Genomic DNA, 13,979 nt, shown 5'->3' with positions numbered 1-13,979 from the left:
TGCGTGTCCGGCGGTTCTTTCCGAGGCCGGTGTGGAGCGGAGGGTCTCTGGAAGTGGGCTGAGTTCTCCTCTCTGAAGAATACCCTCGGGGGCTGGAAAGTTGGTGGCAGATGGCCCTGCGGCGTTTGATGCGATGCAAAAGGGTGAGGGTCACATTGGCATTTGTAGATCAGGTAGAGCGACGCCCATTTCCTGGATGGTCCTATCGATCAGAGCGTTTTTGGCGCGAAACAAAGTTCTTTGTTCAGCTGAGTCCCTCCTTTTTGGTTCTTTCCGAGGAAGATATGCTTAATGCATTTTTCTTTACAACGCTGGTAATTTTGTAATAATGCATGTTCTGTAAATTCTTTTACAAGATTCGGTACGATCGCATTTTTCTGATTACAAGGATACCATGGATCATAAGTCTGAGATCTGGGAATACACAAATACAGGCTTTCCACTGTCTGTTGGCCTACACAGCTTGAGTTACATACAATAATTCTCATAATTATTTCAGACACATATAAAAACACTTTAAGCAGAAAAGCATACATTTAATACGTTTTTGGAGTGACTTTTAATCATACATTCCTTTGATACTGGCGGAGCTCTATGTGTGTGTGTGTGTGGGGTGTCAGGTATCGTGCAGGGCCATTTGGGGCAATAAAAGTCACTACGGAGCCTGCTTGTTGTCTCCCAAGGGAGATCAAAGAGTGGTCTCCAGACATCGTGGTGCCTTTCTTCGGCCATCAATCGTATTAACATGATCTGATAAGCGCCTCGCGAGAGACGAGAGGCATCCGGCCGTTTGCCAGATGAACAGACCCCGTCAGTGTATAGGTATATCTGATTATTATAGGATGTATTTGGTTTAGTTTATTAACCCGCTAGCAAAGCTTATTCACAGTTTCAGCTCAAATACAATGCGTAACATTATTGACTTGAGTTATTTGAGATGGTAATTTTGTTGTTTCTTTTTCAAAAACATTGATGCATCATAAATTAGCAATTACAATTTTTACTAGTGATATGTTCATGTTTTTATGTCATGTTTGTATTAGTTTCGTAACAGTCTAAAAATATTTTCATATCTCCATAAAGGACATGCCCCGCCACCCGAGTACTTGTTTTTGAGACTTATCAATAATTTAAATGAGAAACTAACAAAAATGCTCATCCCTAGTGTCGAGCAGCCCACCACCAGACTCTAGAGCAGTGGAGACGTGTTCTCTGGAGTGATCAATCACGCTTGTCTGTCTGGTAATCTGATGGACGAGTCTGGGTTTGGTGGCTGCCAGGAGAACAGTACTTGCCTGACTGCATTGTGCCAAGCGTAAAGTTTGGTGGATGGGGGATTATGAGTTGTTTTTCAGGGTTTGGGCTTGGCCCCTTAGTTCCAGTAAAATTAACTCTTAATGCTTCAGCATACCCAGACATTTTGGACAATTCCATGCTCCCAACTTTGTGAGGACAGTTTGAGAATGGCCCCTTCCTGTTCCAACATGACTGCACACCAGTGCAGAAAGTGTCGGTCCATAAAGACATGGATGAGCAAGTTTGGTGTGGAGGAACTTGACTGGCTTGTACAGGGTCCTGACCTTACAAATGCACTTTTAAAAGAATGGTCAAAAATTCCCATAAACACACTCCTAAACCTTGTGGAGGTAGAGTTGAAGCTGTTATAGCTGCAAAGGGTGGGCCAACTCCATATTAAGATTAAGAATGGGATGTCATTAAAATAAATAATATACGCATACATCAGAACTAAGAACCACAAGGTTTGCTCTTGCTCTTGATAGAGTATAGTACATCCCCCTAAAACACAATTGGCAAAAGAAAATTACCTGAAGAAAAAAGATCAATTTCCTAAAGAGGAAAGTGTAACGTTTCACACGAGAAGCAATTTATATCAAACAAGGTTCAGTTTGAGTCAAGATGCCTTTGAAGGCAGATGCCAATATGAGCAGTAGACAGCACCACAGCTTACTAGGTTTTGGATCCGAGCCTGTAGTATATAAGACATAGTTCAGCGATGCTCTGACCTACCTGAAATTGAATATTGATTGAAAAGTGAGAAATGTCAACAACTTACTTCAAACAGACTTTCTGAACATTCTGATGCAAGTAGTCCAAACCAATTAGAATATACATTGACAAAGGAGAATTTGCAATATTGCTTCGTTGAAAACATGAATTCAGGGAGTATTAGATGTTTCACTGAAACCTAGTTTGTCCTCATATATGGACCGATGCTTTTTGCAGCTCTTTCCCTTTCTTTATCACTCATTGTGGTAGTTTCATGGAATTGTGCCCTCACTCAATTCCTCTTGTCCCTCACTAGATTATAACTTTTTCCCAGCAGCACCTGTGCTACAATTCTCACTACTTGTTGTCTGTCAACTTGGCAAACATATCTTTACCCGAGGCGCCTCAAGCCTTTCGTAAGTACTGGGCCACTGTCTCTACATCAAGTAAAAAAGTTAATGCTTGATGTTAGTCAGAGCTCCTACTCCACTCAGCATTTGGGGGTTTTGTGTAGTTAGTAGGCCCACCAGGGGTTACACCAGCCATTTTGTTCTTAAATTGAAAGAATACCACATTAGAGGCTTGGTAGCTATAGCTAGTTTGTAACTAACTCGGTAGCACTTTATTTTACAGTCCCGTTCTTCAATATACTATGTACTTATTACAATTACTGTATAACAACTAGGCACCAACCCTGAACCTGCCCCTAAATCTAAACTTAACCAATGTAGTTATTAATTTATATTCAATGTAGTTATTACTTTATATTCAATGTAGTTATTACTTTCCTAAGGTATGATACAAAAATATTATATGAAGTAAATACTACCAAAAGTTAATTCAGGCAAGTAAAATTATATATTAGTATTAAATTCAAGCTTCTATAAATGAAAGTGTATATATCAATGTTATAATTTTTTTTTAGTAAAACTACTCAACTTTTCTAATACTGGCAATCCCATCATGCACTAGGACATGAATAATTAATGAGTTTTTTTGCTGTTTTCCAGCTGTATTTACATAGTTTTATCTTTTCTTTTGTTGTTAGGTTTAGAAATGGCGAGTTCACACTGCCCGATTTTAGACCTGATTTTGACTTGCCGACAAATGCCCAAAATCATAGGCAAATCGGAGCTAGTTCACGAGAGGGTCAATCACGCAGTGTGAATGAGCAAAGACGCGAAAGATATTTGAGTCGCTGACACCCATGAGATATTTGGCTTGCTAAATATCTGGACCTGTTGTGATTCTGATGATTTACACAAAAATCCGGCTGTGTGAAAAATGACATCGGTGATGACCAACAGCCATTGAGAGAGCAAGATACAGCAGGGGAGTTCGAGAAGAAGTTATAGACAGAATATAAGTATTTTAATAGATACATTTACAATTATATCACACAGAATCAAAGCCCAGACACTGCTTGACCAGCCGCAGTAGCAGCACATTGCAAAATTATTTATTAACCCCGAGCTCTCTTTGCACAATACTTACTCCCCGCGTCTCCCCACTACCTTCACCATTTTCTTTTTCTCCTTTTCACTGCAAATCAGCACACAGACAATTTGGATTGCAGTCTATATTTTTAATATTAAATCCAGTCTCGTGCGAGAACTCTAGTATCATGCACGTGTGATCTTGCGTTGTTTACTCATCAGTTCTCACGTGTTTGGTTGTGAAACGTAGTTTACGGACGGGACAGAGTTGTCGGCGATTCTTCCTATTGTAAAGTCATTCAGTGTGAAACCCTCTGTCGCCGATCCATCGGTCAGTGTGAACACAGCAGCAACTGAACGCTACCACAGATAGTCATGCAGTGTGAAAAGAACAGTGATCTGACCAGTTTGAAAATCGTGCGGCCTTAACTCTGCATAACTTGCTGTTTTTTGTGACATCTTGAGTTCATTTTCTACTCAAAATGAGACATTCATACTCAAAAACAATCAAATGTTACTGTAATTGTACATGTATTGTGTAAGTATTGAGATCTGTGTTCAGTTGCCATGTTACTTCTGTTATATGGTGTCTACACAATATCTATTGTATGTGAATTTCAGTTTATCCTTCATTCTAACGTCACGTAACTAATAAATAATAGTTTTTATATGTAAATTACATTCAGAAACTGTATTTGAAACTAAAGTAATAATGACATTTATTATGACAGACGTTTATTGATTTTAATTTTATTGATTTATTTTTTTACATACACACAGTGATGCACACTTTTGTACGGGTTTGTGTCGAAGAGCCACTAACAAAGTAATCTGAATGTAATTGTCAGTATTATCATGCAAACCCGATTCCAAAAAAGTTGGGACACTGTACAAATTGAGAATAAAAACAGAATACAATGATGTGGAAGTTTCAAATTTCAATATGTTATTCAGAATACAACATAGAGGACATATCAAATGTTTAAACTGAGAAAATTTATAATTTTAAGGGGAACATAAGTTGATTTTCAATGTCATGGCATCATCAAGGCCATGTTTACCACTGTGTGGCATCCCCTCTTCTTTTTATAACAGTCTGCAAACGTCTGGGGACTGAGGAGACAAGTTGCTCAAGTTTAGGAATAGGAATGTTGTCCCATTCTTGTCTAATACAGGCTTCTAGTTGCTCAACTGTCTTAGGTCTTCTTTGTCGCATCATCCTCTTTATGATGTGCCAAATGTTTTCTATGGGTGAGAGATCTGGACTGCAGGCTGGCCATTTCAGTTCCCGGATTCTTCTTCTACACAGCCATGATGTTGTAATTGATGCAGTATGTGGTTCTGGCATTGTCATGTTGGAAAATGTAAGGTCTTCCCTGACAGAGACGATGTCTGGATGGGAGCATATGTCGTTCTAGAACTTGGATATAACTTTCAGCATTGATGGTGCCTTTCCAGATGTGTAAGCTGCCCATGCCACACACACTCATGCAACCCCAAACCATCAGAGATGCAGCTTCTGAACTGAGCGCTGATAACAACTTGGGTTGTGCTTTTCCACTTTAGTCCGAATGATATGGCGTCTCAGTTTTCCAAACAGAAATGAAAGCTTTAATATAAGTTCTGCTGGGAAGACTCAATTACTACGTCACCTAATGCCTTCACTCTAATCCAATGATATTCTTATGCTCACGGTATAAAGGCTCTGTACTAACACATGTTTGAGTTCGCAGATACTGAAGCGACGATTACCCCCATCCTCCCCACCACCACCAGGATGGCCCTGTCCATACCCTGCCGGGGGGTCGGTTGCGCCCCTGCCCTCGTCTTCAGGCAGGAATTGCAGATCCGAGACCCTCGGATGCAGTACTGTTTAAGGGCCCGAAGATCACGGGCACCCAGTTTTCCGGCCTTGACCCTTACGCACAGAGATTGTTCCAGATTCTCTGAATCTTTGGACGATATTATGCACTTTAGAGTGCATAATAGCAGAGTTATGCTTCAGATTAGTTTAATGGTAAAATATTAAAATATTTAGTAGTGCAAAAGTTGTAACTTAGTACTTCTTTATATCAAAACTAGGCTAAGTTGTACATTACGAATGGCTGGTGCAACTGGCCTCAGCAGCATTTTTTGCTGAAAAGTTCCAGGAAAAAAAAAACAGATAATGGGTAATTACAAAGGGATGAAAAAGCAGAAGTGCTTACAAAGCTGGTTTGAGATTAAACCTCAAACAATGCAATACCAAGAGCTAATTGTTTCTCATATGTTACTTCTAATGGACAACTTGCAGCTGGATAAAGTCAAAGAGTTGCTTTCAAACTGTGGCACAAGGAAAGAATAAAAAGAAAAAAGACATTTGTAAGTCTTGCACTGGCCATATAGTGATTCCTATCACCAAAATAAACGTAACACTTTTTGTTTTTATTAAGATAAAAGATTAAAGTCTGAGGTCTTAAATAATTTTAAAAAGGTCTAATTTTCCTACATCCATGTAACGCTACCACTAATGGTCATTGAAATAATTCCACAGCACTTTAGTGTGTGTGCGTGCGTGCGTGCATGCGTGCGTGTGTGCGTGTGCGCGCGTGCGTGCATGTGTGTAAATGTGCAAGAACGCATTATGCTAATTTTAAATGTGTACTTGAAATTGGTAAAATTCCAATCTAGTGAGCTACTTGTGTAAATCATGGACACAAACACAGATCCGAACAGTGGCATAGGTGACAAGCAGTGCAATCAGAATTCTTGCTTGCAAAATAAACTCGGTTTAAGTCTTAATCTAAGTTCTTCAATAAACAACTCACAACTGAGTGATGTGAATAAAGTTGTACGTTTGCATGGAAATTGCATTTGGAAAGGTCTGGTGAGTGGTAAAAGTTTAACACTTTATTGCATATAAAAAATAATGCCACATACACTTAACCTAACAATTAGTGTTAATGAAGTAAATGTCAGAGACACATTTGCTGAAGCAAACATGTCATTTTAGCTGCTTCTACAGATATTTGATGGCTTGGTAGGACATACACAAACACTTTGCATCGCAAGTGCAGTGTTGTACTAGGTGAGCTACAGAGCAAGTTTACTATAGCAGAAAAAACATTGCCTACCTATGAATTACAGTATGTGACCCAAACGTTATAATGTAGTCCTAGTAGGTATATCATTACACTCTAAAAAATGACTGTGATTTTAACGGTGTAAGGTTGTAATATTCTACGGTTAAAAACTGTTATTTGGTAAACAGAAAGTTTCCGTAGGAAACAGTACAGGTTCCGTACTATATACGGTGAATAACTGTAATAGATCTAACCTTATGCCTGTAAAATTTACAGAAAAACAATGTAAAATCCCAACAGAATAAACGTATATTTTTTTTGTTTAAATCACAATGACCTTTTGTAAACTGTTAAACAGAATATTGTGTTATATTTACAACAATATGTGATTATAAACAAATTTGTTTGTTAAACCTACAAATATTGGTATCAACAACAGAGAAATACTGTAATACTTTAAAAACTATTTTGTTAATTTGATATCTAAATATTGTAAAAACTTATGTTTTAGTCAGTTGTTCTTAGAAATGTAAGTAATTTTACAAGTTTATGCACTTAAAAAATGTCTAAACATGTATTTGAATTGCATATAAATGTTCCATGCATTTTGATTATGTAATTTTGACAAACAAATTAATAAACTTAATGAAAATCTTATTTGTAAATCAAACATAAATGAAACAGGTAAGATTCTCAGATGAGAAGCTCACTACTGAGTTAAAGTACTATTCAACCAGTGTTGACATTAATGAGATAATTAAGAGCCGATTGAACATTAATGATGAACACCTGATGATAGCAATCAGAATCTCTGAAGGAAAGAGAAACACGAGAAATACAACTGACTTCAGCCACAGCTTTAGATGAAATCAAGTAAAGATAAAAGAAGACATTAAATCTCTGAAGATCTCAGCAGAGGATTAAACAACTCCACAAACAGCATTACCAGCTTCACACATTACTAACCAGACTGACTTTATTTGTGTAATTTATGTTTTAATGAAAATAATAGGTTTATTTGAAGTCACCATGATGGTGAGTAGTGTTTTCTTTAGTTGGGCTCTTGACCCTTGACTCTCCAACATTAGTTTTCTGGCTGCTTTAACTGTGTTTATAAAGCACTATTGTTATGGCATGGAAAGCAAAGCAAAAATGGGGCAAGGTGATTTGGCTCTTTGTTCATGATGCTATAATCATCATCTAGTGATCACTGATCTTTTTCAGAGTCTAATGTCCTTGTTATGTGTGTTAATTTTGTTTTATTCATAATAGTGGCCAACTAGCTATTTCGTTCTACAGCATGAGTTTCAGCAATGTTGTGGCAATCTAATAATATGCAGAGCTAATAAAATAAAATAAAAAAGTGTGCAAAAGGTTTTAATCTATGGCAATTATTAGACACAAACAGATATCAAGAATCAGTGTATAAATCTCAACAATGGTGACAATCAATGAAAAGCTTCATGCTGCAGTGCATGCTGGGTACCACCAATCAAAACTCTCCCATGGGTCCCAGCATGCATTGCGGCATGAATAAATTATCCATCTGAATTGACAAATTTTTCTTTGATTCTTACAACTTTTTTTTTACTTTTGCTGTTTTTCTTGTGACGTTTTATAGTAGCTTGTTTCATGTTAAGAGTAGATGTTTATCTGATTTTTTTTTTTGCTTGTCACCATTGTAGAGACACATATACTGATTCTTGATGTCTGTGTGTGTCTAAATTATGCTGTAGTTTCAAACTTTTTTTATAAACCTGCATATTGTTTGATTACAACAATCATACTGGCTATCATACTGCAAACCACATGGATATTTTTACACATACGGCACATCACCTTTATAACCAGAGCATTACAATCTGAATGAGCTCAGTGATTCAACCACTACATGAAGATTATATAATCATCACTAAAGAGCCAAATCACCTGGCCATGTTTCTTTCTTGGCTTTCCATGCTATAACAAAAGTGCTTTACAAACACAGTTAAAGCAGCCAGAAAACTAATGTGAAAGAGATAAGGGTCAAGAGTCCAACTAAAGAAAACACTGTTCACCATCATGGTTATCATCAGGTGTTCATCATTAATGCTCAATCATCACTTAATTATCTCATTAACGTCAACACTGCTTCAATGGTACTTTAACTCAGTAGTGAGCACACACATGAACACCGGGAAGTGGTAATTTAACATGAGCATTTTTTGGTGTGCTTTTCCATCCTGTTTAATTTACGTATAACTGGCATATATCAATCACATTCAGTTTATTAATACAATTACACAAATCTTACCCGTTTAATCTGTGTATACTTAGAAATATGAATCACATTAAGTTTATTATTTTGTTTATGTAAAAAAAATCCAAATCCATTGAAAATGTATATGCAATATAAATACATAAATCTTATGCTTTTTGTTTCCTTTTTTCTTTTAGTCTTTACATTTTGATGTAATACTTACTGGTTTTATATTTATATTTATGTAAAAAAATAAAATAAAATAAAAAACAGTGCCTCCTCTAACCACGCCTAATTTTGAATTTCATAGTGTGCATAGTTTCATAATTCTCTGGTAACGACAGCTGCCAGCGTTTTCCCGTAAAAACAACAGTTTTTCCCCATAAAATTTACGGTAAAAAAACGGCAGCTGTGGTTGCCAGAACTTTACCGTAAAAAATACAGCAGTTACGTTTTAGGTTTTACGGGACAGCACCATATAATTTAAAGGTTTATAATGTAATTATTACGGTTAAAAACCATTTATTTTACAGGTTAAAACTGTATAATTTACAAATGTTATACATTTTATTTTATTTAACAGTAAAACACCGTTAAATTTACAGTTTTTCGAAGTGAAAAAGAACAGGTCATTGTGTAATTAACAGTGAAAAACCGTAAATTGACATTCCCAGAATTCCCCACGTGACACTTCGCATTTGATGCATTTTCATTGAATTAACAATGTTTCTTCTTAGTTTTTTCAAATCACTTATGTACATTAAGGTTTTATTTTACATCCAATGTTGTTAAATTAATGTTTATTGCATTTTTTAAAAAGCCATGTCTGTTACCATGATGGTGTTTGGTGTTTAGTGTTTGTGTGTGCACCTTCTATGTGTTAATATTGTCCCTCCAAAAGCTGCTTGTGATGAGCTTTGATTCATCATGTGATTCTCATCACCACTGTAATTGGTGGCTGTCAATCTATATCAAAGGTACATAACAGATATTAGCATTTCAATAAGTTGGTAATTTAATATTATTTCAGTTAAATATTTTTTTACCGTAATTGTTTATAGTGCACTGTGTACATATAATTATTACAATATAAACTTTCAAATTATATGGTTTTGAACTGTAAAATAAACAGTTTTTAGCCGTAATTACCACATTATAAACCTTTAAATTATATGCTGCTGTCCCATAAAATCTAAAACGTTGCTGCTGTATTTTTTATGGTAAAGTTCTGGCAACCACAGCTGCCGTTTTTTTTACCATAAATTTGATGGGTATTTTTTTACAATGTACAGTTTTGAATGGTAAAATAAACGGTTTTCAACCGTGATTATTACATTATAAACCTTTAAATTATATGTTGTTGCCCCGTAAAAACTAAAACGTAACTGCCGTATTTTTTACGGTATAATTCTGGCAACCACAGCTGCCGTTTTTTTACCGTAAATTTTACGGGGATTTTTTTTACAGTGTATAAAATGCTGCTTCTTATAAAGTCCTAAACAATCTAGTTCCTTTGTTTTTAACCCACCTTCTACACTACAATCCATCAGAGTCTTTATGATATCAAAACTATGCAGTGCTTTTAAAACAGTTTAAGTCCTTGATTCTGTAATATCTTGTCCTGTTAGGGGTTTTCTTGTGCCTGACAATGACAGCGCGCGCTAGTTAAAGCGGTTGTCTGTTGTGTTTTTCTCCGTTTTCACAACAATTTTCAATATAAAATTTTTCTCTACTGAGTGACTCACTCATTAAGACCGTCTTTGTTTACGGTCAGGGACTATTTTTCCAGCGGAAGGAAGGCTGTAATTGCATTGATAAATATTTTTTGGCTTTAATATTTGAAGTGTAACCGTTTCATAAAAGCAAAATGGTACTCAAGGCTAATGCTAACAATGCCCAGACCTGGCGCATGGAAACATGGAACCATACTTCAGGGCAAACAAGAGGGTTTAGATACCTGATCAAAAAAAAATAATTAACAATGACCACATGACAAGACAATGAACCAATCAGAAAATGACACATGAATTAAGGAGCCAATGATATCATGCCACGCACTTAGGAATCAATCAGTGACAAAACACATGAAGCAATGGAAGGATGACATGATCATCTTTTAGCGTCTACTAATTGTTCTGCTTTTGCTCCCAGCTCCAGTTTGAAGCCAATGACAAGATTTCAAATGATGCTAACTTTGGATTGGCATACAAAATTGTCAAACATTATCCTTATATTTGTAACCATTCTAATCTTCTTTACACATTCACTCAATATTTGACGTTGACTAAGCACATAACATGTTATAGCTGTATATCACTTCCATTTGAACATTACTTTGAAACTCATTTGATAACAGAATACTTCCTAAATGAGTTAATAGTAGAGTTACTTTGCCAAAACCAGTTATGTATAAACCTTTTTTTATTATCTCTTTACTCTCTCTTTCTGTACTTTTAGCAAATCAGATTTATTATGTGAAGTCAGATATCTGCAGGGAGTGGGCACAGATCAGATCCTCTTGCATGACAGCTTTTTTTTTCTTCGGTTTTCTTTCAGCACTACCTCATTTTGTTTGCTGCCCAATATTACTTTGCAGGGAGAAAATTGGACCTTGTTCATTTCCCTGCCTCAGTGGCTCCAGCAATAAGAATCAACAGTGAGATAGAAAGAGACAGTCATGTGAACCACACACACACACACACAATTAATCCAGTGGAGAGAAAAAAGAAAAGAAAATGTATTTTAATAATAGATAGAAATTAAGCGTCAAAGACTGAATTGACTCTTTACAATATTTATACCAATAATTTTGGTGGAATTGGGATTGTATTCAAAGCATTATGTAGCATGTTGAAACATTTCTTCCACCTCCATAAAACATTCAAACCCTTAAATGCGTTTTTGCGTACTTCATTTTTTTTTTTTTGAGAGAGAGAGAGAGAGAGAGAGAGAGAGAGAGAGAGAGAGAGAGAGAGAGAGAGAGAGAGAGAGAGAGAGAGAGAGATTATAAATCAAGTGTATAAAGTGTGTTTTGAAAATGCAGAAAGTTTTCTGTGATGATTAGGGTTGTGGTTATGTGAGAGAATGTACAGTTTGTATAGTATAAAAATCACTGTCTATGAAGAGTCCCCATAAAACATGGAAACCCAACATCTGTGTGTTCTTTTATATATTTTCTATGAGGACATGTATAATGAGAAGAGTATTAAAATATAAACATGGTTTACTTAAACCAAATGGCTTTAAACATACTAACATTTTTATTTTATTTTTATTTTTTTGAGATACAAAAAATGACAAAAGTTTTATTTCTGAAAAGCTTTAAGTTCATCAAGATATGAAAATAATTTAATGTATTATTTTTTTGGGCTTAATAGTGAAATAATGCACAGTAAACCATACATTAGTACAAAGTACATTTCAAAACCTTTCAGGGAGAACGAGACCCCGAATTAAAGCTGACTTTAAGCTTAGTGTTTTCTGGTTAAAACAAAAAAACCTGAAGTTGGATTTACTTGACAAAAAGTTGCTCTCAGATATTGCTAGTAAATTTAACAGTTTGAAAGTAAGGATACAAACACAAAATACATTAAAAAAAAAGGTCATTAGTATTGTATAAGTTGTAATCAGAAAGTATTTCAGAAAGCAATTTATGTGACATGTTTAAGAGTAAGTTCACGGATAACCTAACATGGAGGTAACTATCAGGGCATGTAAGTAGCCATGGCAACTCACTCTCTGACCATAACATGCTGCGGAGCAGCTCATGATCCAGGGTTAGTTTGATTAAGAGATATTCAGATGTGTGTTATATAATTAATAGTTATTAATATAGCCACATTTGTTTCAGTTATATAATATAAAATATTATATATTAATTCTAAAGATTTAGTGTTAAAAATTATGTTAATGCAATTCAAATATATTTATAATGTATTGTATTGTCATCTCACACATGGAAATGCATTCAATTAATTAGCATCAAACAAACAATTTAATGCTTATTCTCAGTGAATAAATATTACTAATTAAAAGAAAAAGTATTTTTAAAAATACTGCTAAAACCACCCAATAGTCACCCTGTGCACTAAGCAGGTTATGTAAATCACCATTATTAAACAAAAGAAGACGAGGAAGTGGTGGTGGAAGAGGAATGGTACACTTTTTCCACTCCACTTTTAGACGCACACTTGTGAACTTCTCTAAGCACTTCCCCTCAGGGGAATTGCCGTCGCCATTTTGAAGTGCTTTCCACTTCGTGAGGTGGACAAGGGAAGTTTATATGGACAGACCCTCACTCCATCAATTTAGACCGATTATAGAGTGCTGCAATAAACAATTTCATAAAGGAAAAAATAAATAAAAATACACTCCATAGTGGATTCCAAGGGATCAAGGGCTTAGAACGTTCAAGTTCAGTTCATTGCAAAGTTTCTGCTAGAAGTGGGCACTCATGCAACGAAAGCAATGACGCATATCTGAGTGAACGAGATGGAAGGAAGATAGCAAGTGAAAGGCATAATAAAAAAACAACTGGAACGCAGCATTAGCGTCTGTTTCCATGTTGATCCGTCGCTCTGTTGAGGATGTCTTATCTGTTCATGGTTAACATACTCCGAGTTACTCTTACGAGAAAGCGAGGTAACTTGATAGTAAGTTAACTTTGCTTTCTGGAATACCCCCCTGGTTCAGACAACAACGTTCTCCAAATGATCCCGGTTCACACGGACCTGTGAAAATGACAAAAATCACTTTATTATTCATGCCAGGCCAGTAGATGGCAGCTCACTCAGTAAAGAAACACTACGCGTCTATAGACTGAATGCATAATACACACGCGCATGACATCAGCATTTTCACAAATTCACGTTTTTGTTGTTTACACAGATACGATAACGCTTTCGTTTAAAACAAAGAAAAACTTGCACTTTGAAACAAAAAGTTTGCATATAAATGAACAGCAAACGGCACAATTTTCAACTAAATATTATGTTCCATTGACTTAAGTTTGGTTCCTGTTTACATTAGTTTTCGTTCTTTGTTCCAGTTGTTAGTTTGCTTTGCCTTATTATTAAACGTTTTGGCTGGAAATCCACATCTCATCTGCTTGCCTGCTCTTCCCATGACAGTTGTACAGCTATTATAAACTCAGTTTACCTTGACATTTTTTTTTTATTCACAGACACTCAACATTTATCTAACATAAATCTATCAAATTTTAGAGGTTTATTGCTG

Source organism: Pseudorasbora parva, chromosome 6 (genome assembly GCF_024679245.1).
Source record: "Pseudorasbora parva isolate DD20220531a chromosome 6, ASM2467924v1, whole genome shotgun sequence".
In the NCBI taxonomy this organism is placed as follows: domain Eukaryota; kingdom Metazoa; phylum Chordata; class Actinopteri; order Cypriniformes; family Gobionidae; genus Pseudorasbora; species Pseudorasbora parva.
The sequence above is the reverse complement of the archived record's forward strand: the minus strand, read 5'-3'. Positions refer to the sequence as shown.